This window comes from Scylla paramamosain, chromosome 1 (assembly GCF_035594125.1).
Source record: "Scylla paramamosain isolate STU-SP2022 chromosome 1, ASM3559412v1, whole genome shotgun sequence".
NCBI lineage: Eukaryota > Metazoa > Arthropoda > Malacostraca > Decapoda > Portunidae > Scylla > Scylla paramamosain.
This window is the reverse complement of record NC_087151.1, coordinates 25,431,021-25,458,520: the sequence shown is the minus strand read 5'-3', so window position 1 is coordinate 25,458,520 and position 27,500 is coordinate 25,431,021. Positions and strand designations below refer to the sequence as shown.

Sequence of the window (27,500 nt, the reverse complement as noted above, 5' to 3'; positions counted from 1 at the left end):
GACTAGCAGCAGACAGATGAAGGCTTGGAGAGGCTCTGGTCATCTGGCGAAGATCTGACTGATGGTCAACGCACAGGCAGGGAAGGTAACGGGAAAAACGGCTGAAGGTAACTCAGTATTAAAAAAAAATAACCGTCAGCCGTCACAAAGAATAAACAAGAAACATAATAACAAGAAGGACGAGATGAATAACAAAAACAAGAAGGGCCAAAGCAAGACCAACAATAATCACCATAAACACCCCTCCCCCTGGGGAAAACACCAATAACATTAATACAAGGCAAGGTAATACCAGTAAATAAGTGTGTGCTATGTTTGATCAAGCTGCCTGCCACAGAAAAGACCTTGAGAGTGTGTGGCTGAAAAAAAAAAAAAAAAAAAAGAGGAGGAGGAGGAGGAGAAGGAGGAGGAGGAGGAGGAGGAGGAGGAGGAAGAAGATATTCATATAGGCATTAGAAGCGTTTTTATAGAGTATCGCAGACTGAGTGGAGGGAGGTACGAAGGCACGAAGGGATACCAAGGAGGAAAGACAAGTGAAGTGATGATGACTGTGATCTGCTTCACCTGTCCGTCCGCTTCGGAGACTGGAGAGAGAGAGAGAGAGAGAGAGAGAGAGAGAGAGAGAGAGAGAGAGAGAGAGAGAGAGAGAGAGAGAGAGAGAGAGAGAGAGAGAGAGAGAGAGAGAGAGAGAGAGAGAGAGAGAGAGAGAGAGAGAGAGAGAGAGAGAGAGAGAGAGAGAGAGAGAGAGAGAGAGAGAGAGAGAGAGAGAGAGAGCAGTTGGACACGTGGAACATTTATCCTCGACTTACCAGGTAACCTTGAAGGGTTTACTTAATAAACATTACGTAGGTTTACTTTTTTTTTGTCTTCATATTTCCACTATCCACAATGTTCCCTTCTTATAATTGATATCAAGAACCGTCAGATATTTCCGCCGGCCCCACCCGCTGTGGCCAGATGAAGCTATGCATGTATAAGCCTTGATGTCTACGGCACCACGCACGCCACGCAGCGAAACTCCACTTGTATTTTCTTTGTCAAAACATAGTCATGCTAGCTATAGCCTCACACGACATAGTCCTCCCATGTTGTACCAACGGGAGGCGACCATACTGACACGGTATAATCTCAGCCAACCCTCACCTTGCCTGGCACACGCATCGGCCGCAGTCCCCGTAGCAACGGCCAGAACTCAATCACCAGCTCCCGGAGAGACTTGAGGCTAAGTGACTGTCAGTAAAAAAGAAAGCTTCATCGCTTCGTCTTCAAAGTTATTGTGGTGTAATGTTCACCCATACTGGAGTTTCTTTAGGCTCTGCATCTCTACAAGACAGAGCAAGCACTAAAGAATTTGGTGGTGGCGTTACCTCCATTTTGCTTGTCTTGGCACATGTGGCCTTGAGATGCTCAAGGCCTGCTTCAATTGTGCCAGGACCTCTCCAACCCCCACGTGGCTCAGGGAACAGGCTTATTTTTTCATATACATCGTAATTACCAGAGTCACTCCTTCATAAATTCAACTTTTTAAATGCCTAAAGATTACTGACATGTTCCCCAACCTGACGCTTGATTAAATTCTGCAGGCCTTGTCAGTCCGTCACAGCCACATGTCAGCTCGTCAAACCCTCACGTGATCCATTTCTTGCTATGTTACTGAGGTTACCACGTAGTATAATTTGCGGTAAATTTCCGGATGGCGTTTCTGGTAGAGTAATAACGCGTATATACAACTTCGTGCTGAGGTGAATATCCAATGCAGAGCTGATGTTGACTGTGTTCCACGTCTCCTTCCTTAATGCGTCTGGCTGCTGCCTTTGGAAAAAACACCGGTGACAAATTGGCAGAAGGAAAATGTTGTTACTCAAGAGTTACTAAGATTATGCATTTCCGAGAGTTGCTGTGTCGGGAGCGGGGTCCTCCCTCCCTCTTAGCCTTCAAGAAAGGGAGCGGCGGTAATCCCAGAGCCGGCAGCCATTCTGCTGCACCCACTAGAGAAGTTGTTAACATTTTCAGTAGATATTATATTGTAACCGATTGAGCGAAGAAAAGGATAAGCTGATCAAGTCATAATCTTGTTGAAGACTTAGCCTGACCCTACACCTGCACTTCATGACAGAGGAATGGAGTGCAGTCTGTTCTTTCTCTACAGCTTTCGCGTCCAGAAGTGAGCGCCTTGTTTACTGCAGTGTGGCCAGCATGAGTGAGCCAGACGGTGCCAGCCCAGCCAGAGAGACCACCCGAGCAATACCTATGGCCAGACTAACCGCAGTTTTAATTACATTGGTTGCTGGGTATAATTCGCTTTGTTGTCAAGGAGGTGGCGAGTCACTATGCTGGTGGCACACGTTCACCAGCAAGACTCCTGTTTGTTCGCCCTCCCTTTGGGTGTTTACTGATCGTCTCCACCCGACACTGATATCCATAAAGAAGCTTGATTGCCGTCCCGGGGCTTGCTTGTAGATAAAAAGCATGGTCAGCCAGGTCTGTGCTTGAATGCATCGCCTCCCTGTGTGGTGGCGCCGCGCCTCACACGTGGCCTCGTTTGCCTTTAAAAAAAAATTGTGCCTTATTAGCCGTCACACCTGCCACTGGAAGGATACATGCGAGTGTCTGAGGGACGTGGTTAAGTAATGCACTCCTGCCTGCCCCGCGGCTGAATTTATACATCCTGTCAGTATCAGTTTATTTACATATTCGTCTTTTCTTAGACATGAAGTAAATACAAACTTAGAGAATCCAGTACAATTGCTTAATAAGGTCTTAAAATGAAAGACATGATGTTATAAGCTCTTCGCTTTTTTGGTTTCTATGAGAGACACGTGTGAACATGCACACCCTTCCAGCCCCCTCACACACACACACACACACACACACACACACACACACACACACACACACACACACACACACACACACACACACACACACACACACACACACACACACACACACACACACACACACACACATACACACACACACCATCGATCAACATTATACATGCACGTTACTCGTGTCGGGGAAAACACATCGTGCATTATCCAGCCGAGAAACTTGCCTCACACAAAACATGACAATCGCATCTTCTCGTCTCCGGGTGACTGTTCCTGGAGGACTACCACGCACCTCACACCTCCAGGATGACACGTGTTTTACAAGGCCTTAAAGACGTATGAATCAGAACATAATATAAAAGAAGCTGCAAGAAGCCAGTAGGCCTACATGTGGCAGTCCCTGGATAAAAACATACAAGCTTATCCTCACCTCTCATTCTTATCCTATAAAACCAACACTAACAACGTGATTACTTAAGCATCTACCACTCTGTTTGTAAAGTAATATCTTCCTTAATCTTTTAATCTAAATTTATGAAGCCTGAATCCGTTGTTTCTAATTTCTTCCACATTAAAAGATCTCACTTGCATCACTTTTATAATGGCTCGTTTCAGTCATCATACCCACACCGTGTTTTCTTGCCCTAGTATGCCTCAAAAGTTTGCATTTCCTTCCAGCTACAAACAAACTCTCCATTCTTGTACTGCACACTGAGCTCTCTCCAGACTCTTTACAAGTAACGGAGATTAACGGTTCTTTTTATATTCTCCCTTTATCTTAAATGTTCACAGCCAGCAATCAAGGAGCATATTTGATCACTCTAATTACATTTGTGCATTCTGAATAAATCTTTTAGTAGTGAGTAATTTGTCTTGTACTACGTCAAGTTTTGTATCTTATTGTATTGCTATCAAGATTACACTAAATGAGAGAGAGAGAGAGAGAGAGAGAGAGAGAGAGAGAGAGAGAGAGAGAGAGAGAGAGAGAGAGAGAGAGAGAGAGTGGATAACAAACCCCCCAAAAAAGAATGTCGGGGCATGGATGTGATAAGAAAACTCGCCACAAGTTCCCTGTCCACAAACGAGTCTTATTAGGAAGAACGTGACGACCAACTCACCAGTTGCCGCCATCATTGAATGCCACTTGTAAAAAAAGAAAATAAGTATACATATAAATAAAAAAACAAATAAATAAATAAATAAATAGAATAAATAAATAAATAAGTTAATCAATGTCACTTATATTGCCGTACAGATATATAATGAGAGACAAAGATTCGTTCCATCCATGATCACGTAAACTCTAAGAACATAAGTAAGATATACACGTTCTCATCTTCATCCTCATTCCGTCCAGTTAACTTTGCTTTACTTTACTTTACTTTTCAATGGTAAAAGTGTGGAACTCTATCTTGTTTCTTTTTTTCTTCTTTCTTACGACTTAAATTAATCAAGAGGGAGAGTTTTAAGACACCTCTGGAATTTAATTGGGTAACTATCTTTTTTTTTCACTATTTTTAACTTCAGGGAGAGGAAAATTCTGCGTGTTTCTTTCTTTATTTGATTATTTATCTGTTTATTTATCTATTTATTTATTTGTTTGTTTTCTTGATCAGTCTCCTTGACACGTAAAAACCAAGAGACACTACGTCAAATCTGAGCATAATTCACCGTAAAAAGGAAAACAATGAAACAGGAACAAGTGAAATGGAGAAACTTATGCCCTCATTCTTAAAGATTTTCATCTCTCAAAGGCCACACAGGTGATGAGCTAGATTCCCAAGAGTGTTTTTCCTATTGATAGTGTAGAATGCTTGTTAAACTATCGCTGCAACCATGAAAATATCTTTGAAGTTTAAGAATACGAAACATACGAAACTTAGTAACTGAGGTGGAGGACCAGGAGAGGAAATATGTTTACGTAGAATCGAATGAATACAATGAAGTCATGTGGAAACTGTTACGACACAAAGAGAGTATATGCATAAGAGCAATCAAATCCGATGCGCATGAAGTCTGTTGTGAGGGCATGAGCAGGCCTGGGTGGGAAGGGGGAGGGCGGAGATGCGTGACGGAATGTCGAAAACTGGAAACGAAAAATTACATGAACATAAAAAAAGAACAATGCAACTTATACTCCACTTACTGCTGGGAAATATCAAAACACGCGCATGAATGTTTTATGCTAGGAGAGAGAGAGAGAGAGAGAGAGAGAGAGAGAGAGAGAGAGAGAGAGAGAGAGAGAGAGAGAGAGAGAGAGAGAGAGAGAGAGAGAGAGAGAGACAAGGACGGACAGACAGCACAAACAAACACACAGACAGACAGGCAGACACACAGACAAGAGGCAGGGACAGACACAAAGTCAAAGAAAAATAAAAAAAAGAAAAAAGCAGGAACAGGCAGACTGACAATAGGTAGAAATAAAGTAAAAAATAAATAAATAAATAAAGGAAGGAGGAGACAGTAGAAGAAGACAGAAACAAACGAACAGTAAAAGAGAAGAAACAGACAACAACACAAGTAGACGGGGAGTAAAAGAAACAGACAAACAAACGTAAAGAAGCGGTAAAGGAAAAAAAGTAATGATGCCCACTTAAGCCTAATCACATAAACGTGCCTCGAATCTGGAAATCAAAACAAGAAAAATGCAAAGTCGACGAAAGAAAGAAAAAATACATGAAAACTTTTGAACAAAACTTTGGGACTATAGTATAAGAAAGAAAAAAAAATACCACACAACCGCAAAGTACGTATTGTGAATAGCACGTGTGTCGAGTGTCAAGGTTTGTAGGTGTGTGGTTAAAAATGACGGAAAAAAAAAAAAGTTTCATATTTATATGTAGAAGACAGTAAGAATGTTCGTAATGCGTAGGAAAGGAAACATCGACAGTTGAGGGTCACACACACACACACACACACACACACACACACACACACACACACACACACACAGAAGAAGATAAGATTAGAGTATGATGAATAAAGTCCTTGTGAATGTGAAAATAAACCCAGCAAAAGAATGTCAATGTGAAAATGCACACAATTATTCACAGGAAAGCAAAAACTGACGTGAAACATGTCACAGAACAAAAAAAAAAAAAAAAAAAGAATAAATAGATAAATAGGGCACAATTAAGTGTGGTGGAGAATTAAGTGTTTGTGCAGATAATCGCAAATATAAAATAAGAGGGAGTAATTTGCAGGTGAAGATGGCAGAGGTAAAAAAGGGAGACATGACGAAGTGCCGGGAAGAAAGTGCTGGATAATGTTTGATGAGCGTGATAATGTCAAGGGGAAGTGTGAAAAGGACGGCTATTGTGCGCTAATCTCAGGTGCTGACGACTTGCTAACAGGCGATATTGCTACTGCTGCTGCTGCTGTTGCTGTGAGAGTTCATCATCATCATCATCATCATCATCATCATCGTCATTATTACCCACAGGACATACAAGCACGGAAAGTTTTCAGGTTATCGCGAAAACAAAAAATTAGTAAACAAATAGATAAATAAACAAATATAATAATAATAATAATAATAATAATAATAATAATAATAATAATAATAATAATAATAATAATAATAATGATAATAATAATGATAACAATAACAATGATAATAATAATAATAATAATAACAATAATAATAATAATAATAATAATAATAATAATAATAATAATAATAATAATAAGTAATTAAATAAAAGAAAAGTTTACTAACAAAACAGAAAAAATCAAAGTAATAATGTGTTCGGCGAACTTTACAAATTTAACCGAATTGAGAGTCTTTCAGAAAAATAAATAAATAAATATATAAATATATATATATATATATATATATATATATATATATATATATATATATATATATATATATATATATATATATATATATATATATATATATATATATATATATATATATATATATATATATATATATATATATATATATATATATATATATATATATATATATATATATATATATATATATATATATATATATATATATATATATATATATATATATATATATATATATATATATATATATATATATATATATATATATATATATATATATATATATATATATATACATACATACATACATACATACACAAATAAAAAAAAAGTTGGGAAAGAGCCACCAAAAAAATAAAATCTTAAAGAAACGTCCACAGGAAATTATAAAGTAAAAATAAAGCCAATAATGGTATGGGTACAAGAAACATTAATTATTATAACAACAGCCGCCAAAGTGCTGGTTGAAATTAACGAGATGGATGAAGGACGCAGAAAATATATATATACATCGTTATACCAACAGACTACATAGTGCATGATAACAGGGAGGTAAACAGGAAGAGAGAGAGAGAGAGAGAGAGAGAGAGAGAGAGAGAGAGAGAGAGAGAGAGAGAGAGAGAGAGAGAGAGAGAGAGAGAGAGAGAGAGAGAGAGAGAGAGAGAGAGAGAGAGAGAGAGAGAGAGAGAGAGAGAGAGAGAGAGAGAGAGAGAGACCAATGGAAAGCAACAACGATTTAATGAGGTTGCTGTTGCTGGTGGTGGCGGTAGTGGGGGTGGTGGTGGTGTTGGTGGTGGTGGTGGTGGAAAAGCAAGGGAGGGGATGGATATGAAGGTGACATTACAAGGCAACTGTGTTTACGAGGAAAGTTTGGCAGTGAACTAGGTGGGAGAGATCGGAAAATGAAGAGGAAAAAGGACAGTCAAAATAGAAGAAAAAAAAGGAGGAGGAGGAGGAGGAGGAGAAAAGTACCGTAAGTAAATACAGGAACGAGAACTATCTTAACCTCCTCTTTTTTTTTTTTTCCTGCGTTCTTTCTCCCCCGCGACAGGCAGACACAGGAACGGCGAGGAGAAGAGAGGAGGCAGTGCATGGAGGGCAGGGAGGAAGGGATGTGAGGCGGGGCGAAGGAGGGAGGGAGGCTCTGTGTGTATGTGTGTGTGTGTGTGTGTGTGTGTGTGTGTGTGTGTGTGTGTGTGTGTGTAGTAGTAGATTGATGCACCTTCCCGCCACTCAAGTCAGAGTTGCGTCAGTGTAATTTCCTGGGACTTTCCGCCACCTGTACCCAATCATCCTTTCAGTTGACCTTGACTGCTTGCTTCTCTTCACTACCACCATCATCATTAATACTATCACCAATATACTATTATTTCCAGTCATGCTTTTTTTTTCTCTCTCATTTATTTTTGTCTCAAGTTCTTGCGTAAGTGTTACAGAAATTATTTCCTACTTCAAACCGGTTTACGAGGGAAGGGTGAGAGAAGGTCAGAATGGATGCAGTGTAGGAGGACGAGGAGGAGGAGGAGGAGAAGGAGGAGGAGGAGGATAGGAAGAAGAAGAAAAAGAAGAAGAAGAAGAAGAAGAAGAAGAAGAAGAAGAAGAAGAAGAAGAAGAAGAAGAAGAAGAAGAAGAAGAAGAAGAAGAAGAAGAAGAAGAAGAAGAAGAAGAAGAAGAAGAAGAAGAAATGGTGATGATGATGAAGAAAACAACAACAAAAACAACAACAACAACAACAACAACAACAACAACAGACCGACAGACAGACAGACAGACAAACAGACAGAAAGAAACAGAGACAGGCAGAGACAGAGGATAATTACATCGAAAAGGAAACACGGGTTGGTGACATCGTAAAAAAAAAAAAAAAAAACATAATCAACACACAAGCTCAACGTTCACTGTCATGCCGTCAGTGTGCAGTCTGCGTCACTTGCCTGAGCAGTCCTGTGACGCACCTTGTCCTTTAAAACAACATTCTCATAAAAAAAACATTCTCACAACCTGCTTTTTCCTTGTCTTGCCTGGGTTCAAGTGTCCGGCAGGGAGGGAAACAACTCAATTAACAATGGTCATGAGAGGAAAGGAGAGGTTGGGTTTAGTGTGAGACGATGAGAGGATGGAAAGGGAAGGGAAAAGGAGGGGAGGGGAGAGAATGATTGAGGAAAGAAAATGACGGTGGGAGAGGGGAGGGAAAGGAAGGAAAAGAAAGGGAAAGAAAAGAAAAGGAGAGGAAAGGAAAGGAAAGGAAGAGGAGGGAAGGAAAGTGGTAGGAAAAAAAGGAAAAGAAATAAAACAAAAGGAAAGAGAAATGAGAACAGGGACTCACTTGTGCAAAAAAAATCCAGACGGAGAAGAGATTGTAGGAAAGAATGCAAAAACAATAATAATGAATAATAATAATAATAATAATAATGATAATAATAATAATAATAATAATAATAATAATAATAATAATAACAATAATAATAATAATAATAATAATAATAATAATAATCAGAGGAAGAACAGGAAAATTTGAGAATAGGAGAAAAAAGGTGAAAGGAGAATCAGCAAGCAAGCTGAGGGCAAGGCAGGGCAGCGGAGGATATGAAGGGTGGTGCAATGCCGGAGAGAGGAGAGAGAGACTGTGATGGCAGATAGAAAGTGAAAGTTAACTTACGGGAAGAGAAAATAAAAAAAGGTTAGAGCGATGCAATGTTTTATAATAGAGGAAGAGACAGAAGAAGCAGCAGAGGCTGGGTGGGGTGGAGGTGTCTGAGGGTAGAAGGGACTGAAATGAGGAAGGAAAAGAGCTAAAACAGGTTGGGAAATAAGAGAAAAAGACTAGAAGAAACGAGAGTAGAGAAGCTGTAACATCTAAAAGGAGAAGGATTGTAAGGGGAAGGTTGGTTACGAGGGGAGGGGAGAGAACTGGAAACCAAAGCAGGCAGCAGGTCTGGAGAGAGAGAGAGATGATAAAGGAGTGACAAGGAAGTGGCGAAAAAGATAGAGAAATTTCAGTGTTTATAAGATGAAGGGATGGATTAGACGGGAAGAGGAGGGTGAAGAGTAAGTGGTAACTATGTAAGTGGTAACTATATGTGGAGAAGAGGTGATAAAGGGCTGACTGGGGTAAGGGAGTGAGAGGAATTACAGTGGATAGATTTCAGGAGGAGAAGAGGGTGAAAGGTAAGTGGTAATAGGATCTGGAAAGGAAGCTGGAAGGGAGAGCTGGAGGGGAACGGCAGAGTCTGACCAGGGTCGGGTCTGGCCAGGGTCGGGTCTGGCCAGGGTTGGGTCTGGCCAGGGTTGGGTTTGGCCAGGGTTGAGTCTGACGCAGAGCAACAAGAAATTTTCCACTCCGTGTTGTTCCCAAGAACCGGATTCCGTGGGTAAGGCGGCGATTCGAGGAAAAAGTGAGGAAAAAGAAATTACATAAAAAGGAAAAATGGGGGGCTATTCAGTACCTCGCCTCATTACAGATAGTCTTATTATGAGGAAAAAAATAAATATAAAAGTTTTGGTGATGGTGGTGGTAGCAGTGGCGTTAACATTGTCTGTGTGCGTATGCACATGGTGCATCTTTTTGTTGCAGAGAGAGAGAGAGAGAGAGAGAGAGAGAGAGAGAGAGAGAGAGAGAGAGAGAGAGAGAGAGAGAGAGAGAGAGAGACACGGATATGTCTACTAAAACTAAGAGAGATAAGTCTGTATGTATATATGTACGTATGCATTCATACATCTTTACTTATATAAGAACAAATTCGGAGAGGAAAGCAACACCAATCAACTTTAAAATTACAAAGAGATAAGTATAAAATCCGATTATAAATCCGATTATAAAAAAAAATAATAATAAACTTTTTACAAATGGGTTGGAGAAGAGAATGAGCGAGGCAAGTTAAGGGTGCGCTGCGTGGATGCGTCACAAGTGAATCACATTCCTTTAAAGTGTCCTTGGTGAATCCCAAATGAATCAACAAAAAAACAAACAAGAATAGTCTTGCAAAAAGTTATACGATCAAAAATATGACTGGTATTAGGAAATAATTCCAAGAAGCGGCTGCGTCGTAAAGTCTCGAGGCAGAAAGCAATTCCTAAGAAAATATGCAAATACCTGATGAAAGACAAAATTAACCTTCATTCAGTACAGACACATGACGAAGTAGAACACAACATCGAAGCAGTGAACTGTGACTTGACAGCTTTGATTAAATCTCTCACTGTGAAAACAGTTTATTAAAAAAAAAACTGAAAAACAGGGAAAACGCTGCCAACTAACGTTTGGTCTCATGATGGGAAGGACTGCAAGGGTAAGCTAGAATACCTACCGGAAAAATACATGGAAAAATTATCAATGAAAATCTAAATAAACTGAAAAAAATGAAAATGGAAAGCGTCCATAAAATATTCAGCATGAACTGATTTCAACAAAATATCATATGAAGCAGAAACACAGAGACAATTAAAAACGGTAATAAATATGAAGAATCATATAAAAAGTTGCACCTTTAAAGAGTGATAATCAATATCCTGCCGGTTTGTCTGTATCACGAGGACCAAGACAAAAAGCTGTTCTTATCCTCACAGGTTTCCGTACGTGATGTCTTACTTATTGGTTGTCAGGAGACACGAAGACGCAAAGAACAAAAGGTTGGACGAATATTTGTCGGATTTACCGATCCTTGAGTCTACACTTCTGTAAACTTATACAACTCTTCTACTTCAGGTGAGCTCCGTGTGGATCCAGCTGGTGCTGATTTTGTGTCACGAGACCATTCTTAAACATTTCTTTGTCTTTTGTCTTTAACACGCTGTAGTGGAAGTTACTTGGGACTTTCAATGGTATATTCATGATTGTAATGATAGTTTAACAAGAATCATTCTGCATCATCAAATGAAAAAGACACATAAAAAACCCTGTGGCCTGTGAAAACACTGACAAGAGAAGGAAGCGTTGAAAATGCGAGACATACGTTTTACTGCTAGAGCATCATCACATTTATCGCCATCAAGAAACCCCGCAAAGCCTCGAGCATCGCGTACACTTCGCACAATCAAGGCTGCACAGACCGACAATTAGAACAGAAACAGAATGCAGCAACCCTCACAGCACCCCGCAGGTCAAAGTGACCCGTCCATGAATGGTTGGCTGGCCTCGGCAGCCACAAGAGCCTTTACCGCCACCTGATGGGATGCGGCGCAGCAATGACGTTTTCAGGGACACTCAGGGAAAACTCATTATGTTGAATGTATAAAGCAAAATCTCCGTGGCTTTCTTGTCCCTGCAGCAGCTGGTGTTGCCTCATGGCCGCCCTGTGTGACTACTAATTTTTTTTTAGTTAATTTCCTTCTTCATTGCTCTCTCTTTGTTAACTTCCCCTCTCCCTTCGTCTATCCCTCGTTTTTACTTCCATCTCTTCTTTCTTCACCCTTCTTTCTTCACCCTTCTCTAGTTTCCTATTCACTTTAATCTATTCTCCTAGCCAGTCAGAGAGAGAGAGAGAGAGAGAGAGAGAGAGAGAGAGAGAGAGAGTATCCTGATTGCGGCAAAAACGTTTCTTAACTTTAAAGACATATTGTTTATAGTCGCAGCTCGCACAGCACGGAAGGCAAGCTTTTTATAGTAATCTCATTAGAGTGTAAGTGGGCTGTACGATTCAGTGTGCGGCTGACGAGATGCTAATCAAAACTCACTTGTTCCTTGTTCCGCTTCTCTTTTTTTTTTTTTTTCTTTTCCCTCATATTCCTTACCTCCTTCAAATAGAGTGGTAAATGAATGGAATAGGCTCGTTATCAGGTTGTTGGTGGTGAGTCATTAGAGAGTTTTTAAAAGAAGATTAAACCAATTTATGGATGGGGATGATAGGTGGAAACAGGTAGGTGTGTATGATACAGGCAGTGCCACGTGTAGTCTTGACGGCTTCTCGCACCTCCGTTAATTATGTTCTTATCTTATATCTGTCAGTCCCTACAAACCCCATTTTTCCTATTCCTTTTGCTCCTTGTCTCTTTCTGCTTCACCTGCCCTTCCTTTACCCAGCTTTCCATATTTCTACCCGTGTTTCTTATTTCTTCCTCCTTCACCTCCTACTCCAGTTTTTTTTTTTTTTTTCACTGTTTCTATTCGAATTCCTTGCCTTTTCCTCCTTCACCTTCTAATCCTCCTCCTTTAATCTCTTACACTTTTCCTTCCATTCTCGTCGTTTTCTTCCTTCACCTCCTCCTATTCATTACTTCTCCATTACCTCTTCCTCCTTGCCCCTTTCATCCCCTTCTTCCTCCACCTCATCCCCGTTTCCGAACCACCCGTGACGCAACTCACCTTACCTAACATGTCTACTTTCCCTTAAGATAACTTCCCTGTTTTTGTTGCTCCCACTTCCTGACTGCTTGACTCATCTATATACTCGTACAGTGCATGAAAGGAAGAAAAGCAAATATTATCGTGCACTAACTAATGGCTATAAATAGATAAATAAATAAATAAATAAATAAATAAATAAATAAGATAATGATAATAAAATTAATCTTAAATCACTGTGCATTAAAATGTATGTAATAAAGAGTTCCAGTATATGAGGAAAGCTTATTTAATTCATGTATGTTACAATAACCCTCACTTAACCCGTACATTGCTACCGACGTTCATTAACTTTTATGACAAGCACTAGGTAGATTTACTGGAAGAAAATTAAACTACATGTAATAAAACGCTTCTCTAAATACACACAACCCCATTTCATTAAGCTGTCCGCAAGTCATGGCAGTCAAGGATCTAAAGGGATTCAACTCGTAGGATGGTAAGAGCCCACTCGCGCTTTAAATGGAGAATAAATGAATGAAAAGTGTATTATGGAGTTTACCGATGAAAGAGATAAGAAACTTATTGCCTAATTCATTGCTTAATTCATACTTATGTGTGCCAATTACAAAATATGACATTGTGAAGATAGAAATAGGAAAATTAGAGTAGTAAATGCTTGAGTAAGAGAAAATAAAAGAATAAATAAATAAATAGATAAATAATACGCAAATAAAAACTATCTCCCATATTTTCTGCGTGATGCAAATACACAATACACGTGAAATTTCTTGCATGGTCATGAAACATCTTTTTTCTACCGAGAGAGAGAGAGAGAGAGAGAGAGAGAGAGAGAGAGAGAGAGAGAGAGAGAGAGAGAGAGAGAGAGAGGTCAGAATACCTTTTCTTTACTGCGCCCTTCCACATCAAGATGAGGCAACACTAAACACCATCTTTCTCTCTCTCTCTCTCTCTCTCTCTCTCTCTCTCTCTCTCTCTCTCTCTCTCTCTCTCTCTCTGGAAGAAAAGAAATGACGCAATGCATGAAAGAGAGAGAACGAAGTAAAAAGGCGGAACAGGAACGAATGTAAGGAAATAAATGACAGCAACAAAAGAGCGTGGGGAGGCTCGCACTCACCCGCAGCAGGTGCAGGGGAGGAGCACGCCGTGGGAAGGGAATGGAGAAGGTTGAGAGGAGACTGTCATTACGTGTTTGGGTCATGTCTCTGTGATGTTGTGAGGTCACGTGATAGGCTGGTGTGTGTGTGTGTGTGTGTGTGTGTGTGTGTGTGTGTGTGTGTGTGTGTGTGTGTGTGTGTGTGTGTGTGTGTGTGTGTGTGTGTGTATTCGAAGATCCGCGGATGCAGATTTGTATGTAGATATTTGTTTCTAAAAATGCGCTGTAGATAGTGATGCGAATGTCAGATCACGTCACCCTCGTGAATTCATTTTTTTTTTCGGGATTTTGTTATACATTTTTAACGTATAATGAATTATCGTTCGCAACAGTGCATCAGTAATTTCCAAATGTAAGCTATTTTCTGCTAAATACAGAATTGAAAGACACCCTCCACCTTTTTACAGTGGCTCTTTAATTTAACTCCTAATTTAGTCTTCTTGCTGCTTTTTTTGTTTTTTGTTTTTCATCGCTTAGTGATCCGATGCTTATAGTTCAAGACAGGTGAGCTTTTCTTCAAAATCAAAATAAAACTTCTCTTTTTTTTTTTTTTACTTTTTTACACATGTACAGACGTAAATACTGAAGGTTTTCTCTAACACAGACATCTGTAAATGCGATACACCGTCGATCAGGAGAGAAGAACAGCTGGAGTCACCTTGTCTCACGCCTCCACAGCCTCCGTACCTCTCACCGCCACCCACCTCCCTGCCTTCCACGATCCGTGCTTCCCCAGTGCTACCTCGCCTCCCTTCCCCACCTTTTGCTGTTTCCCGACAAGGCTGCGGCTTGCAAACTTGTGTGCGGTGCCGGGCTAGCGGGACCCGCAGCCACGGCAGCTGATGAGGTCACACTAGTCAACCGCCGCCACCACAGCACCCCAAATAATTTGCTAAGCGCCATGTTCCATCCTGCTGCCCGCCAGCAAGCCCAGGGGAGAGGTGTGAGTGTTTACGTCATGACATCATTCTGACAAACAAAAGAGATGCAGGGCGGAGCAGACAACCGATGGAGCATCACCATACACAGAGAGAGCTTCCCCAGCAGCACAAAGAGGAAAATAATACACGAAACTACAAAACCTTTCAAGCACTGCCCGATGGCAGGGTGCATCAGTAACCCGAGCCGCCATCCATTAAGGCCACATCTTGACAACTGCGAGTAGCAGCAAAACAAGAACTAAAAAAAGATCTCTCAATCGACAACGATGTGGGAAATAGCAGGCAGAGGTCAGCAAAGCGAATACAGCGTAATACGGCGGTGAGATACATTCCTATAAAATCTGATTTCGCACACGTACATTACATTTCGTACATTACAATCCATACCAATACACAGACTTAAAAACATAAAAGATAACACCATAAATATCTACATCGTCAATGACCGATGTTCAATACGAGACAAGAGAAGTAGGAAGTGGCACGGCATAGACAGAAGAGAGAGAGAGAGAGAGAGAGAGAGAGAGAGAGAGAGAGAGAGAGAGAGAGAGAGAGAGAGAGAGAGTCAGCAACGAGAGACGTGGTGTGTGGCCTGACTGGGAGGCCCGCTGTGTGCTGCACCTGTGGTTGCCCTTGGAAAAGGAAAGGATTCCCAGTATTGACGAGGGGACATGTTGTCCCAGAAAGTTTCAAGTGAGATGAATAATTAATAGATGGACTTTGTATTTTGGCGCCGCGACAACACGGTCACAGGGCGCAGCGAGAGGGGTGAGCAGGACGACCCAGTGGAAGACGCTCCTCCCCTCCCACATCACGGAAACAGCTGCGGCTTCATAAACTCAGCTCTGGTCGCGAGTTATTAGCGCAGACCACAAAGAGCCCAGGTGGGTGTGACAGTGACCTGAAGTGCATAAGCGGACCACGCTCGTGCTGCAAAAACTGTGACTGTAAATGAACCACGGAGGCCATGCAGTGTTTCCGCGCAGTGTAGTGTCCCGCCCGACTCCCCAACACTATCTCCAGCCCAAACACAGCCCACCACAGCGGATAGGACGTCGCGACAGGCACAGATCTTACCGTGATAGTTGCTTGTCCGTCAGTATTCGCGCACCGTTATACACATTGTGACACTGTTATAAGTTAAATCTGCTGACCTCACCTCTGTTACAAGATATCCAAACTACTTACTGACAAAGAAAATACACTTAATGTTAATATTATCATTATACCTGACTGTAAGTTTTTGTGAATGTCAATGATTTGCAAAAACAAGACTTCTACCTTTTTTTTTTCTTTTTTTTTTTATCTGAATAGAGAAACGCGACAAAAATTATTAAAAGGAAGGTTGCAGGACAGATGTAAGTTAAAAAGAAGCCGGTTTTTCCTCGGAGTTTAAGAATCAAAAGGACGAGAAGCAGAGAAGAGAGGCAGTGAGGTAAAACAGTAAGAAATGGCTGCTGCAAGGGGAATGAAGGGAAGGTACAGTTGCTGGCAAAGGTGCATTGCCTCTACCTTCCCTTCAGTCATGTCCCTCAGCACCAATCTCCTACTGCCACTACCCTCGCCCCCTCCCTCCCCAGCAACACTGCATCGGGTCCTGCTGTTGGGTGTTGCAGCATCTGAAGTGTACACAAGAAGCTAATCCACACTGACAGGAAAGAGAGAAAAATTATACGAAACATTGAATTCTGCACGCAGGCACCAACCCACCCACCCACCCACACACACACACACACACACACACACACACACACACACACACACACACACACACACACACACACACACACACATACACACACACACAATAGATTCAGACGGGTATAATAAGGCAAGAGAGAAATTGTGTGTGTGTGTGTGTGTGTGTGTGTGTGTGTGTGTGTGTGTGTGTGTGTGTGTGTGTGTGTGTGTGTGTGTGTGTGTGTGTGTGTGTGTGTGTGTGTGTGACCGAGCGCTGCCGCTGACAATATTCATCCATCCCTCCCTTTCCTCTTCCCCTCTTTCTCTCTTTCCCCATACTTCTTTCTTCTCTACTTCCTTCAATCTCTTTACATATCTTGTTATTTTCTCCTTTGCCTCCTCCTCCTCCTCCTCCTCCTCCTCCTCCTCCTCCTCCTCCTCCACACATTTCTTTAAATGGTTTCTGTTTTCTTCCTCCCTCTCCTCCACGATGCTGAAGGGTAATGGAGCATCGACCTACTGATCTCCAAGTCACAAAAAGAATAAGCAGGGAAATATCTCCTCAATCTCACTCTCCCTCTCCCTTCTCCTCCTCTTGCACCTCCTTCTGTTCAGGCGTCCTTGGCCGCCGTCCAGCCCTCGCGTCCAGGAAACAAATACCTGCGAGGAGCTGGCGGTACCAGCCGGGATGAAGTGTTAGTCTTTTTCTTCCTCTCCTCTGCCTCGTCTAATCTCTTGAGAGAGAGAGAGAGAGAGAGAGAGAGAGAGAGAGAGAGAGAGAGAGAGAGAGAGAGAGAGACGCAAGCTCAGATGGTAACAGACAGGCAATGTTGTCAAAATGGCAAAATAAAAAAAAAGCGTTCACGCACGCATCCACACATGCACACACACACACACACACACACACACACACACACACACACACACACACACACACACACACACACACACACACACACACTACGTAACACAAAATATAAACGGAAGTAAGAAAAAATAAACCAGTTTGCGTGTGTGTGTGTGTGTGTGTGTGTGTGTGTGTGTGTGTGTGTGTGTTTAGACACAATCATTGCACAGTCACCATTGTTACCTCAAGCTCCGGTCCTTCCTCCTCCTCCTCCTCCTCCTCCTCCTCCTCCTCCTCCTCCTCCTCCTCCTCCTCCTCCTCCTTCTCCTTCTTCTTCTTCTTCTTCTTCTTCTTCTTCTCCTCCTCCTCCTCCTCCTCCTCCTCCTCCTTCTCCTCGTCTTGCACATCACCGTAACCGTCAGCAAAACAACAACAACAGCAACAACAACAACAACGTGCTCACTTTCTCTCCGGTGATTCTTAAAAACCTTATTAACAAACAAGCATTTCCTCCTCCTCCTCCTCATCCTCATCCTCCTCCTCCTCCTCCTCCTCCTCCCCCTACTCCTTCTCCTCCTCCTCCTCCTCCTTGGCCTCCTTTTAGACCTGAATCCTACCAGCAACCACGTGGTGAAGTGGTGATGGTGGTGATGGTGGTGATGATGGGGTGGTACTAATGATGATAATGGTTGTAGTGACTATGACAGAGAAGGCAACTCATTCCATATTCATAAAGGAATCTCTCTCTCTCTCTCTCTCTCTCTCTCTCTCTCTCTCTCTCTCTCTCTCTCTCTCTCTCTCTCTCTCTCTCTCTCACACTAACACCATTTTTCTTCTCTTTCTTTTTTCCTTCGGTTTCTCTTACAAGTGAAGTGTTTTGGTTAAGATTTCTTCTGGATATGGAAGAGGAGAGAAAGATGGGTTGGAGAGGAGAGACAGATGGGTAGTAGAGAGTAAAAATGGCTGAGTGGAAGGGAAACAGAAATGGATAAGAGGGAAAGAGAGATGAATGTCAGAGGAGAGAGATCGATGACTCGCGGTGAGGAAACCTTGAGGAGAGGAAGAGATGCAGATGGATGAGAGAGAGAGAGAGAGAGAGAGAGAGAGAGAGAGAGAGAGAGAGAGAGAGAGAGAGAGAGAGAGAGAGAGAGAGAGAGAGAGAGAGAGAGAGAGAGAGAGAGAGAGAGAGAGAGAGAGAGAGACCTCAGTTATGTCCGCTCCACTGTAAGTACGTACCCGAAGTGTGTGCGTGTGCGTGTGCGTGCGTCCATGTGTGCGTGTACTTGTGTGCGTTTTGCGTATACGTGTGCATGAACGTGATTCTGTGTACGTGATAGAATTCAAGCACTTCTCTCCCTTGCCTTCATGCCTCCTGCACTCTTCCTCCTCCTTCCTCTTCCTCTTCCTTCCATCCTCCCTCGATCTACTCTTTATATCCTCTCTTTTCTTCTTCCCCTTCCTTCCTATTCCTTCCCTATTTAAAACTCCCTTCCTGTCTCAATTCCCCTCCTCTCCTCTCACCTTCCCTTCCTCCCTCCACCCATTTGTCCTTCTCATCCGTTCTCATTTGCCTCCCTCTCCATGTTCATCCACCTTTCCATGCCCTCCCTTTCCTCTCCGTCCCCTCTCACCTCCTCCCTCATTGCCTCCGTGTGTCCCCGCCTCTCCAGTCTTTTTAAACCCACTCGGTCACACACCTTTGTTGACGGAGGTGAGTTGGTAATGTCTATGTTCTCTCTCTCTCTCTCTCTCTCTCTCTCTCTCTCTCTCTCTCTCTCTCTCTCTCTCTCTCTCTCTCTCTCTCTCTCTCTGTGTGTGTGTGTGTGTGTGTGTGTGTGTGTGTGTGTGTGTGTGTGTGTGTGTGTGTGTGTGTGTGTGTGTGTGTGTGTGTGTGTGTGTGTGTGTGTGTGTGTGTGTGTGTGTGTGTGTGTGTGTGTGTGTGTGTGTGTGTGTGTGTGTGCGCGCGTGCGTGTGTAATCTATTACCATAAATTATACACCTATATTTTATCTGTCAAGGGTCATGCATAGCGCTAGTCACAGAGCCTCCTGTACACACACACACACACACACACACACTGCCTCGTGCCTCAGTGGTAAAGGGGCTGAGTCTGTGTTGGCCGCCATATCTGACGTAGCTTCGAATACCACTAAGGGTTAGTCACCTCTGGGATTTTCCGCTGGCAAGCGGTGACAGGATCACTGTCTTACCCAATGATCGGTAATACTGAGCTCTGAGCTCGCACTGAGGAGGTAATGGCTGGTGGTTGCAGGTCAGCTCGCTCGTGATCAAGCCTTGGTAAATTACACACACACACACACACACACACACACACACACACACACACACACACACACACACACACACACACACACACACACGGCGGCCATTCACGTAACGTCGCTGCGTTACGAAAGCTTTGCATAATCATGTAATCGGAAATTGTCAATGGTCATCCACGCCCTTCAACAAGTCCTTACCTACTGCCTCGTTCCTTCCGCCTGTGTAGTGCATAATGTATTGCATGTTTTCAGCGACATCATTATTTTGTTTGGCAGCGGAACATGTCCCTCACAACAGACGCCTTCAGTTTTCAACTCGTTTCCTCTTCAATTTAAGCTTTCGTAATCTTCCTCCACTTCTTCTTTCTTCCTTGCTTATTCCTTCTCTCGATCTCGTCTTCATGTTCTCGTTACCTCTGAACACTTAATGCTTTACAGTATGTAGCTTCTGTGCATTTCAACTCTCTCTCTCTCTCTCTCTCTCTCTCTCTCTCTCTCTCTCTCTCTCTCTCTCTCTCTCTCTCTCTCTCTCTCTCTCTCTCTCTCTCTCTCTCTCTCTCTCTCTCTCTCTCTCCTCTTCAGTTTAAACTTTCCTACTCGTCTTCCACTTCCTCTTCCCTCTTTCCTTCCTTGACCTTCACTTCATGTTCTCTCGTGGATGTTCAGCTACTTTACTTAAAGTTAGCTAATCTGCACACTTATACCTCAGGGTGTGTATCCTCCGTGCTTTTTGAATTAATTCTCTCTCTCTCTCTCTCTCTCTCTCTCTCTCTCTCTCTCTCTCTCTCTCTCTCTCTCTCTCTCTCTCTCTCTCTCTCTCTCTCTCTCTCTCTCTCTTTTTGGAATATTGCGTTCAAGCATGGTGCCCCTACTACCAGAAAGACATTGATAAATTAGAAAGAGTTCAGCGTAGAGTAACAAAAATGATACCGAGCCTAAGAAACAAATCATAAGAAAAGCGTCTTAAAGAATTAATTTTTTTTTCCCATTAACACAAAGAAGACTAAGAGGCGACTTAATACAGGTGTTTAAAATCATCAAAGGCATTGATAACATGGACTGCAGTAAATATTTCGCGATAGACTCTTCAAATTACACGCGAGGAAACGGTTGCAAAATTGTTGGGAAATCCTTCAACTCTCACTAATCAAAAAATCTTTTTTTTTTTCCATCGAGTTGTAAATCTATGGAATGGGCTTCCTCGAAACGTGATAAACTGCAACACCGTAGAGACTTTTAAACGCCGTCTTGATAACTATCTTGCCTGCAATCCGCGGCTAACAGCGCTTGTTTGTTAACAACTTCCTTGCCCTCAGGAAATGTGGGTACCTCATTTCATCTATTTTCTTTCTTTCCTATAAAATTTCCTTCTTTTTTTCTTTTTTTCTTTTTCTCTAACCCCGTAAGGTATTTCTTTCCGACCTGTTTTTCCTGCACGGTTTATGCCGGAGGGAGTGGAGGGTGGGGAGAGAGCCTTCTGCTTTTCTGTCTTTTTCTTCTACTATCACCTTAGTAGTCTTAGGTCAGGTTACCTCGTGAGGACCACTAGGTCTGTTCTGGCCTGTTTTTCTATGTAACTCTCTCTCTCTCTCTCTCTCTCTCTCTCTCTCTCTCTCTCTCTCTCTCTCTCTCTCTCTCTCTCTCTCTCTCTCTCTTCTCGCACTTGACCTTCATGTCTACTGAATCTCATGACCGGCGAGGCAAGGCAAAACAGGAGGAAGGCACAGAGAGGGAGGGGAAGGAGAGGTGAAGGGGAGGAGCGGAGAGGGAAGGGGAAAGAAGGAGAGTGGAGGAGGAAGGGAAACAATGGCTAACAATAAATTATTTGCTCAGTGATCACCTCCCCTCCTCTTCCTAGACCTTGACGTCACTCCCCCTCCGCCCACACCCGCACCTTGCACCCCTACACTCTTCTGCATTCACGTCTCATATCCCTACTTTTGATTGATTCACCTTGTATACAAGTTAATTATGTACTTTGGTTATAGCGTGGTAGTGAAATGTAAACAGAGACGCGCCACTGAACTCAGAATTCAATATCAGATTTTTAAAAATAAACACGGAAAAGCCAATTATGTGTTTTGTGACATCTCTCTCTCTCTCTCTCTCTCTCTCTCTCTCTCTCTCTCTCTCTCTCTCTCTCTCTCTCTCTCTCTCTCTCTCTCTCTCTCTCTCTTAGTACTTCTCGATAAGAAGGTGAATCAGGATATTAGTCAACACCTGCAAAGCATTCTTCTCCTTTCACTCTTCTCTTCATCCCGTCCCTCCCACGCCTCTCCCTTTGCCCAGAGTAGCCTTCATCTTCTCTCACTCTTTGCACACAACACTCAATTCGCAGTCAAACTTCATCCCATAATCACCCACCCGAGTCAACTTTTACTTATATGAACGGCCTCAGTCCCCTTCATCTAATCCCATCAAGCGACGTCTCGTGTCAATAGTTACGAGCTTGCTGTTTAGGCGTTTGCACTTTCTACGAGTATACACACGGGAGAGAGAAAAAAATAATATAGAAAATCATGTACGAACGTATGCTTGGTTGGTGGCCTGTCGTAACGCTTCCAGCAACTTATGATGATGTGGGAAGGTTGGTATGCCTGAAGGAGCGTGTTTCGTCAGGTTCGAACCACACAGACGATAACATTGGAGATGAGGGTTGAGGCCGACACCCAGCGCAGGGCCGCCTACCGCCACATGATAATACGCAACCAACACATTCTTCAGCTGTGTTGACGTGCGGTTTCCTATCAGCACATCATTTACTAATTTTTATTTTCTATTCGCACAATAAGCGACTTATGTATCTATATAATTTTGTCCCCTGAGTACAGAAACTGTTCAATATTGACGACACATAATCGAGATAAGTACTAGAAAGTTTCCAGTAACCTTTGTCATATTCGAAAACTACTGACGTCCACCATCATGACGTGACGCAACCCTTAGACTAGAGCTGTTTCAATCCTGATCCGATCAACAGAAGATGCGAAGCTTACCACAATAGCATCTACATTTACCGAACCTAACAGGTGACCATTATGGCACGACTGTTATGTCTCACGAGTTTGATTTACAAAACACTATAAACCTGTGTGTGTGTGTGTGTGTGTGTGTGTGTGTGTTTGTGTCACAATGATTATTTTCACAGGCTCATAATTACTAAAAATGTACTTTGGCGGTTTGCTAAGCAGTAACACTTTCCTCAATGAACCAAGACATCACTACCTCCCCGCCACTCCCTGGGCACCACCACCTGGGTGTTCAGACGGGTATGCAAAGTGTTTCGAGACCGCAGTGGGACTTAGTCCACCGTTTTCTCCTTGTCATTCCCCGCAGCCATCACGACGCGCGTGGTGATTCAGAGTCTTACATCTCTGAAGCAATTACGTAATGGCCACTCATACTCATCACCAGAACATGAAGTGAGCTGAAGGCAAGGAAATTTAAATAGTATATTTCATAAAGGAAAGGCACTGAAAAATGGTCGAATTAACCAAGAGAACTTAAATCGTGTAAACTGCGACACCATGGCTTCAGCCTCTGAATGCTTCACATTGCAAGTAAATCTGCAACGATACGAACGCAAAGGTTATATTGCAATTAAATCATCACATTGATCTAATTTCCTACATTCGAGTCCTTGCTTGTACATTTCTTGGTACATTTCTTATTTCTAAGTAATAAATAAGACACCGAAACAATCTAGCTAATAAAAATATAAAAACATGAAAATTTATGAAATGACGAAAGTGTTATTTTAACCGGAAACAAAAAGAAAAAAAAGTAAACAAGATTTTATTATACACTAACTTGTCATACTTTTCTAGGTATTATTTTAGATTTACACCATCATACTCTACAACACTGGGAATGTCATTTTTACATACCTTACTGGATTCTAATAAACTTTATCTCTCTGATTTTCAGTGAGAAATCCATAGTTTTCAAAATAGACACGGGCACTTGCACAAAAAATTCCCTAGACCCGATCCTGCAGGATAGGATAGTTAGGTTTGGTTAATATCCTTGAGGAATTTAACCTAACAAGGAAGGCGCAACTCCACGGCTAGGTTAGAGGGCAAGGGGGATTATGATATAAATAAAAAAAAAAATTCACCTTTTTCTATTAATAAATTAAATATCAAAACAATGCAAACTCCACTAATAAAAAAAAAAACAAATTATGATATAGATTTAAAGTAGTTTTTTTTACATCTCAATATTTCCTCCTTCTCTCCCCTCTCCCTCATACTTCTCTCCTCTCCACCTCCACCTCCTCCACCTACTCCTACATAGCGAGCCTTTAAATCACCTGGAAACTCCTGCAAAACGCTCGAAATTACGCTTAATATGTGATGGGAAATTGTTATCCTAGCCGCGGCGGGATGGGGCGGGGATGAGAGGGGCTTGGCGGGGATCGGCGGGGCTGGACAGGTCGGGGCGCCAAAGATACCGTGGTGTGGTGTGGTGTGGTATGGTATGGTGTGTGGTGGTGTGTGGTGGTGCCTGGTGGTGGTGCTGTGTGGTGGTGGTGGTGGTGGTGGTGGTGGTGGTGGTGGTGGTGGTGGTGGTGGTTGTGTCGTGTCGTGTCGTTTCGTGTCGTGCCGTGTGGTGTGGTGTGGTGTGATGTGGTGTGGTATGGTATGGCGTGGTGGTGTGGCGTGGTGGTGTGGTGTTAACACTACACTCCCACAAGCTTAACTGCCCTGTGTGTGTGTGTGTGTGTGTGTGTGTGTGTGTGTGTGTGTGTGTGTGTGTTATATACTCTCATGAATGTGCAAGTTAAGAGAGAGAGAGAGAGAGAGAGAGAGAGAGAGAGAGAGAGAGAGAGAGAGAGAGAGAAGGGGAGGGGTGGGAGGAGGTGAAGGAGGAATGAGAAGCATGGAGGAGGAGAAGAGGAACGGGAAGGGGGGATGTGGAGGGGAAGAGAAAGAAGGCGACCTAATACACGTCAGAGGCAGCTCTAGCCAATGAAAGCTGCCATGAAAAAAGGATGGCAGATGTCACTTTTGTTAGAAATACTCGTACAGGTAGAAAGACTGCTTCATCAAGTAGAGAGCCGTTTGTATATAGCTCCATCCAAACAGACCAGAAGCCTGCCACTTGCACTCAATTATCACGAGGCATCGATGTCTGAACTCAAAATATCACCAGTGAAAGCCATTGTTGATGAATGTAATGCTGCACTGCCGCTCTAATTCGCCCTTCCTTACCTCCATCCCCACGACAACCTGATCTTTACACCGCACCGTTCCTCCTGCCTCACCTCACCTCACCCCGGCTCCCTCATCCTGCCTCCACTCCCTCACCTTGACCTACACCCCGCCCCCCGCTCCCTCACCCTACCTGACCATTGCCTGCATTATCCTCCGGCGGACGTTTGGAGTTTTTATTTTTATCACTTGTTTTTCTTTTCTGTGTGCGAATAGACAGTGTCGGTATGAATAAATTACAGTATTGATTTTATGAAACTACTATTACTTATGCTGTAATTTTTGCACAGTATTAAGGTAATGTACAATATTTTTTACCTCTACTTTTGATTCTGTTATTTTGCGCACTTATTTTTTTTTTCCCTAATTAATATAACAACCATATCAATACTCGACATTTTAAAATTTCCTTACCCTTTTCGCTAGGCCGTAGCTGCCAGATACCCTATCTCCAGTGTACTGCGAATGACTCTTGACATGAAGGTCTGTCCACAGCAGTAAAGTGCATTGTATGAATATCATATTATATGAGTAATGTTACGAGAATGTGAGTCATCAGTCAGTGCATCAAATTAACATAAGAAAGTTGAATCCTTGCCAAACAAGAAGCGCAAGTGTCGAATTGTGTGTTTTCCACCATTCAACTCTGTGATAAAAACCGACTTAGAAAAACAAGTCTCGCCATCAAACAATACTTGAGAGTAGCAGTACTGCCTCCTTCAGTGGCTGACAAATGTACATAACATAAGAACAAGAAATTTACACCAAATATTCCAATACTTCCCTGTGTACGATAAGACAGACGTGCTTTGCGATGACACCGACACAAGGAGAGGGGGAGAGAGAGGTGGTTGATTACATTATTTACCAGCAGGAAAATAGTCAATCGATTATTCATTGAAAGCAAAACGCAGCCTGAATAACAACGTTCCTCCACCAGGGAAAGCAAAACGGCAGGGTGCGCAAGGTGGAGCACGCGGCAGGGATGAAGAGAAGCACCATCAGTTACCGAGAGGCTCTTGACCTGAGAGTGATGCAGCCAGTTCTCTTTTGGGCTAAATTATCCTACGTAAAAAAAATACAAAAAAAAAATAAGTAAAATAAATATGTGACTGGAATATTAAGCAGCCGAGTCAGAGAGTAGTCCGGTCCGTTAGTGGTGGTGCAGGGAAGTGAGGAGGTGAGGCAGATGCTCCCTTTTGAAAATAGTCCCCATGAGAGAAAGAAATGTTTGAGAATACGAGACTTAAGGACCATTATTCTGAGACACTTCTGCGCCGCACCTTCATTACCTTCAAAACGCTCTAGTTAAAGTTACACGGGGTTTTAAGGGTATTTCTATGATTATAATGACAGATTACCATTATTGACATGAGAAACACTCTTTAGAACCCGGTTATTTCATCCCTGTAGCCTTGGAAAATAGTCGTGGTGAGAGAACAAAGCATTTCGGAAATACGGGCCTAAAACAGTGGTGGCGGCGAGTAACCAAAGAACACAGCCACTTCCCTCAGGCATTACCCTACCCAAGAGGAAGAAAGCCAGGTAGTGAATTACCATTACGATCATGAAAGGAGTAGTAACGAGTAACTTAAGATCTAAAATTGAAGCTAAGCTGGAGGTTGAAACATGAAAAAATTAGAGAAGAAATATCGCCACCTTGTAAAGAAGAAGAAGAAAAAGAAGGAGAAAAAGAGAAAAGGAAGAAGAAGAAGAACAACAACAACAACAACAACAAGAACAAGAACAAGAACAAGAAGAGAAGAAAAAAAAGGACATGAAGAAGGAGAAGAAGAAGAAAAGAAAAAGAAAAAAAGAAGTTACAGAGATGGAAAAATTCAGAACCTCTGAACACCAGCACCCACGAGACGGTCACTATGAAAGGGTCACAAGGGGCGTAATGATGGCCTCCGAAGCAGAGAAACACACCCAGACGATCCCGCAAGATAAGGTATCTGGGTGATCAGGACCTGGCGTGGAGGCGGCTCAGGAAGGCACACTGTTCCGTAGGCCTAACTGATGGAATGGTTCATGTTAAAGCAATGAGAGAGAGAGAGAGAGAGAGAGAGAGAGAGAGAGAGGAGAGAGAGAGAGAGAGAGAGAGAGAGAGAGAAAGAGGAAAGAGAGAGATTGTGCCATTTCATCACACTTCAGTCCTGGTTTGGGTTTGAAGTGCCTGACCTCGACCAAATAAATGCTGAGTGTGGGAGTGTGTGCTCCACCCAGACACACACACACACACACACACACACACACACAAACACACCCTTCCACGCACTCACACTCCACACTCTCGCCTGCCACACCCATGCTGACACCCCTTCCTCACACATGCACCGCCCTTTACTCCCCGCCACATACGGCATACAAATCCCAAAACACACAACTCAAGGTCAGAAGTGCACAACCACACCTCTACCATACAATAATAACACTGACCAC

At 42.5% G+C, this 27,500-nt stretch overlaps 1 protein-coding gene across 5 annotated transcripts in view; it reads right to left on the bottom strand.

Moving 5' to 3' along the window:
- LOC135102094 (CD109 antigen-like) overlaps positions 1-27,500 on the bottom strand; it is a 113,262-nt gene that overhangs the window by 77,760 nt on the left and 8,002 nt on the right. The window contains exon 1 of one of the 5 annotated variants that reach the window (XM_064006881.1): positions 24,158-24,550. The exons of 2 other annotated variants lie outside the window; for them this stretch is intronic. The gene's annotated coding sequence lies outside the window, so the exon portion shown is untranslated. Of the gene's footprint in view, positions 1-20,043; positions 20,272-23,732; positions 23,815-24,157; positions 24,551-27,500 lie in introns of those variants that run through there. 2 more of the 5 variants (XM_064006862.1, XM_064006873.1) reach the window with 2 other exon arrangements.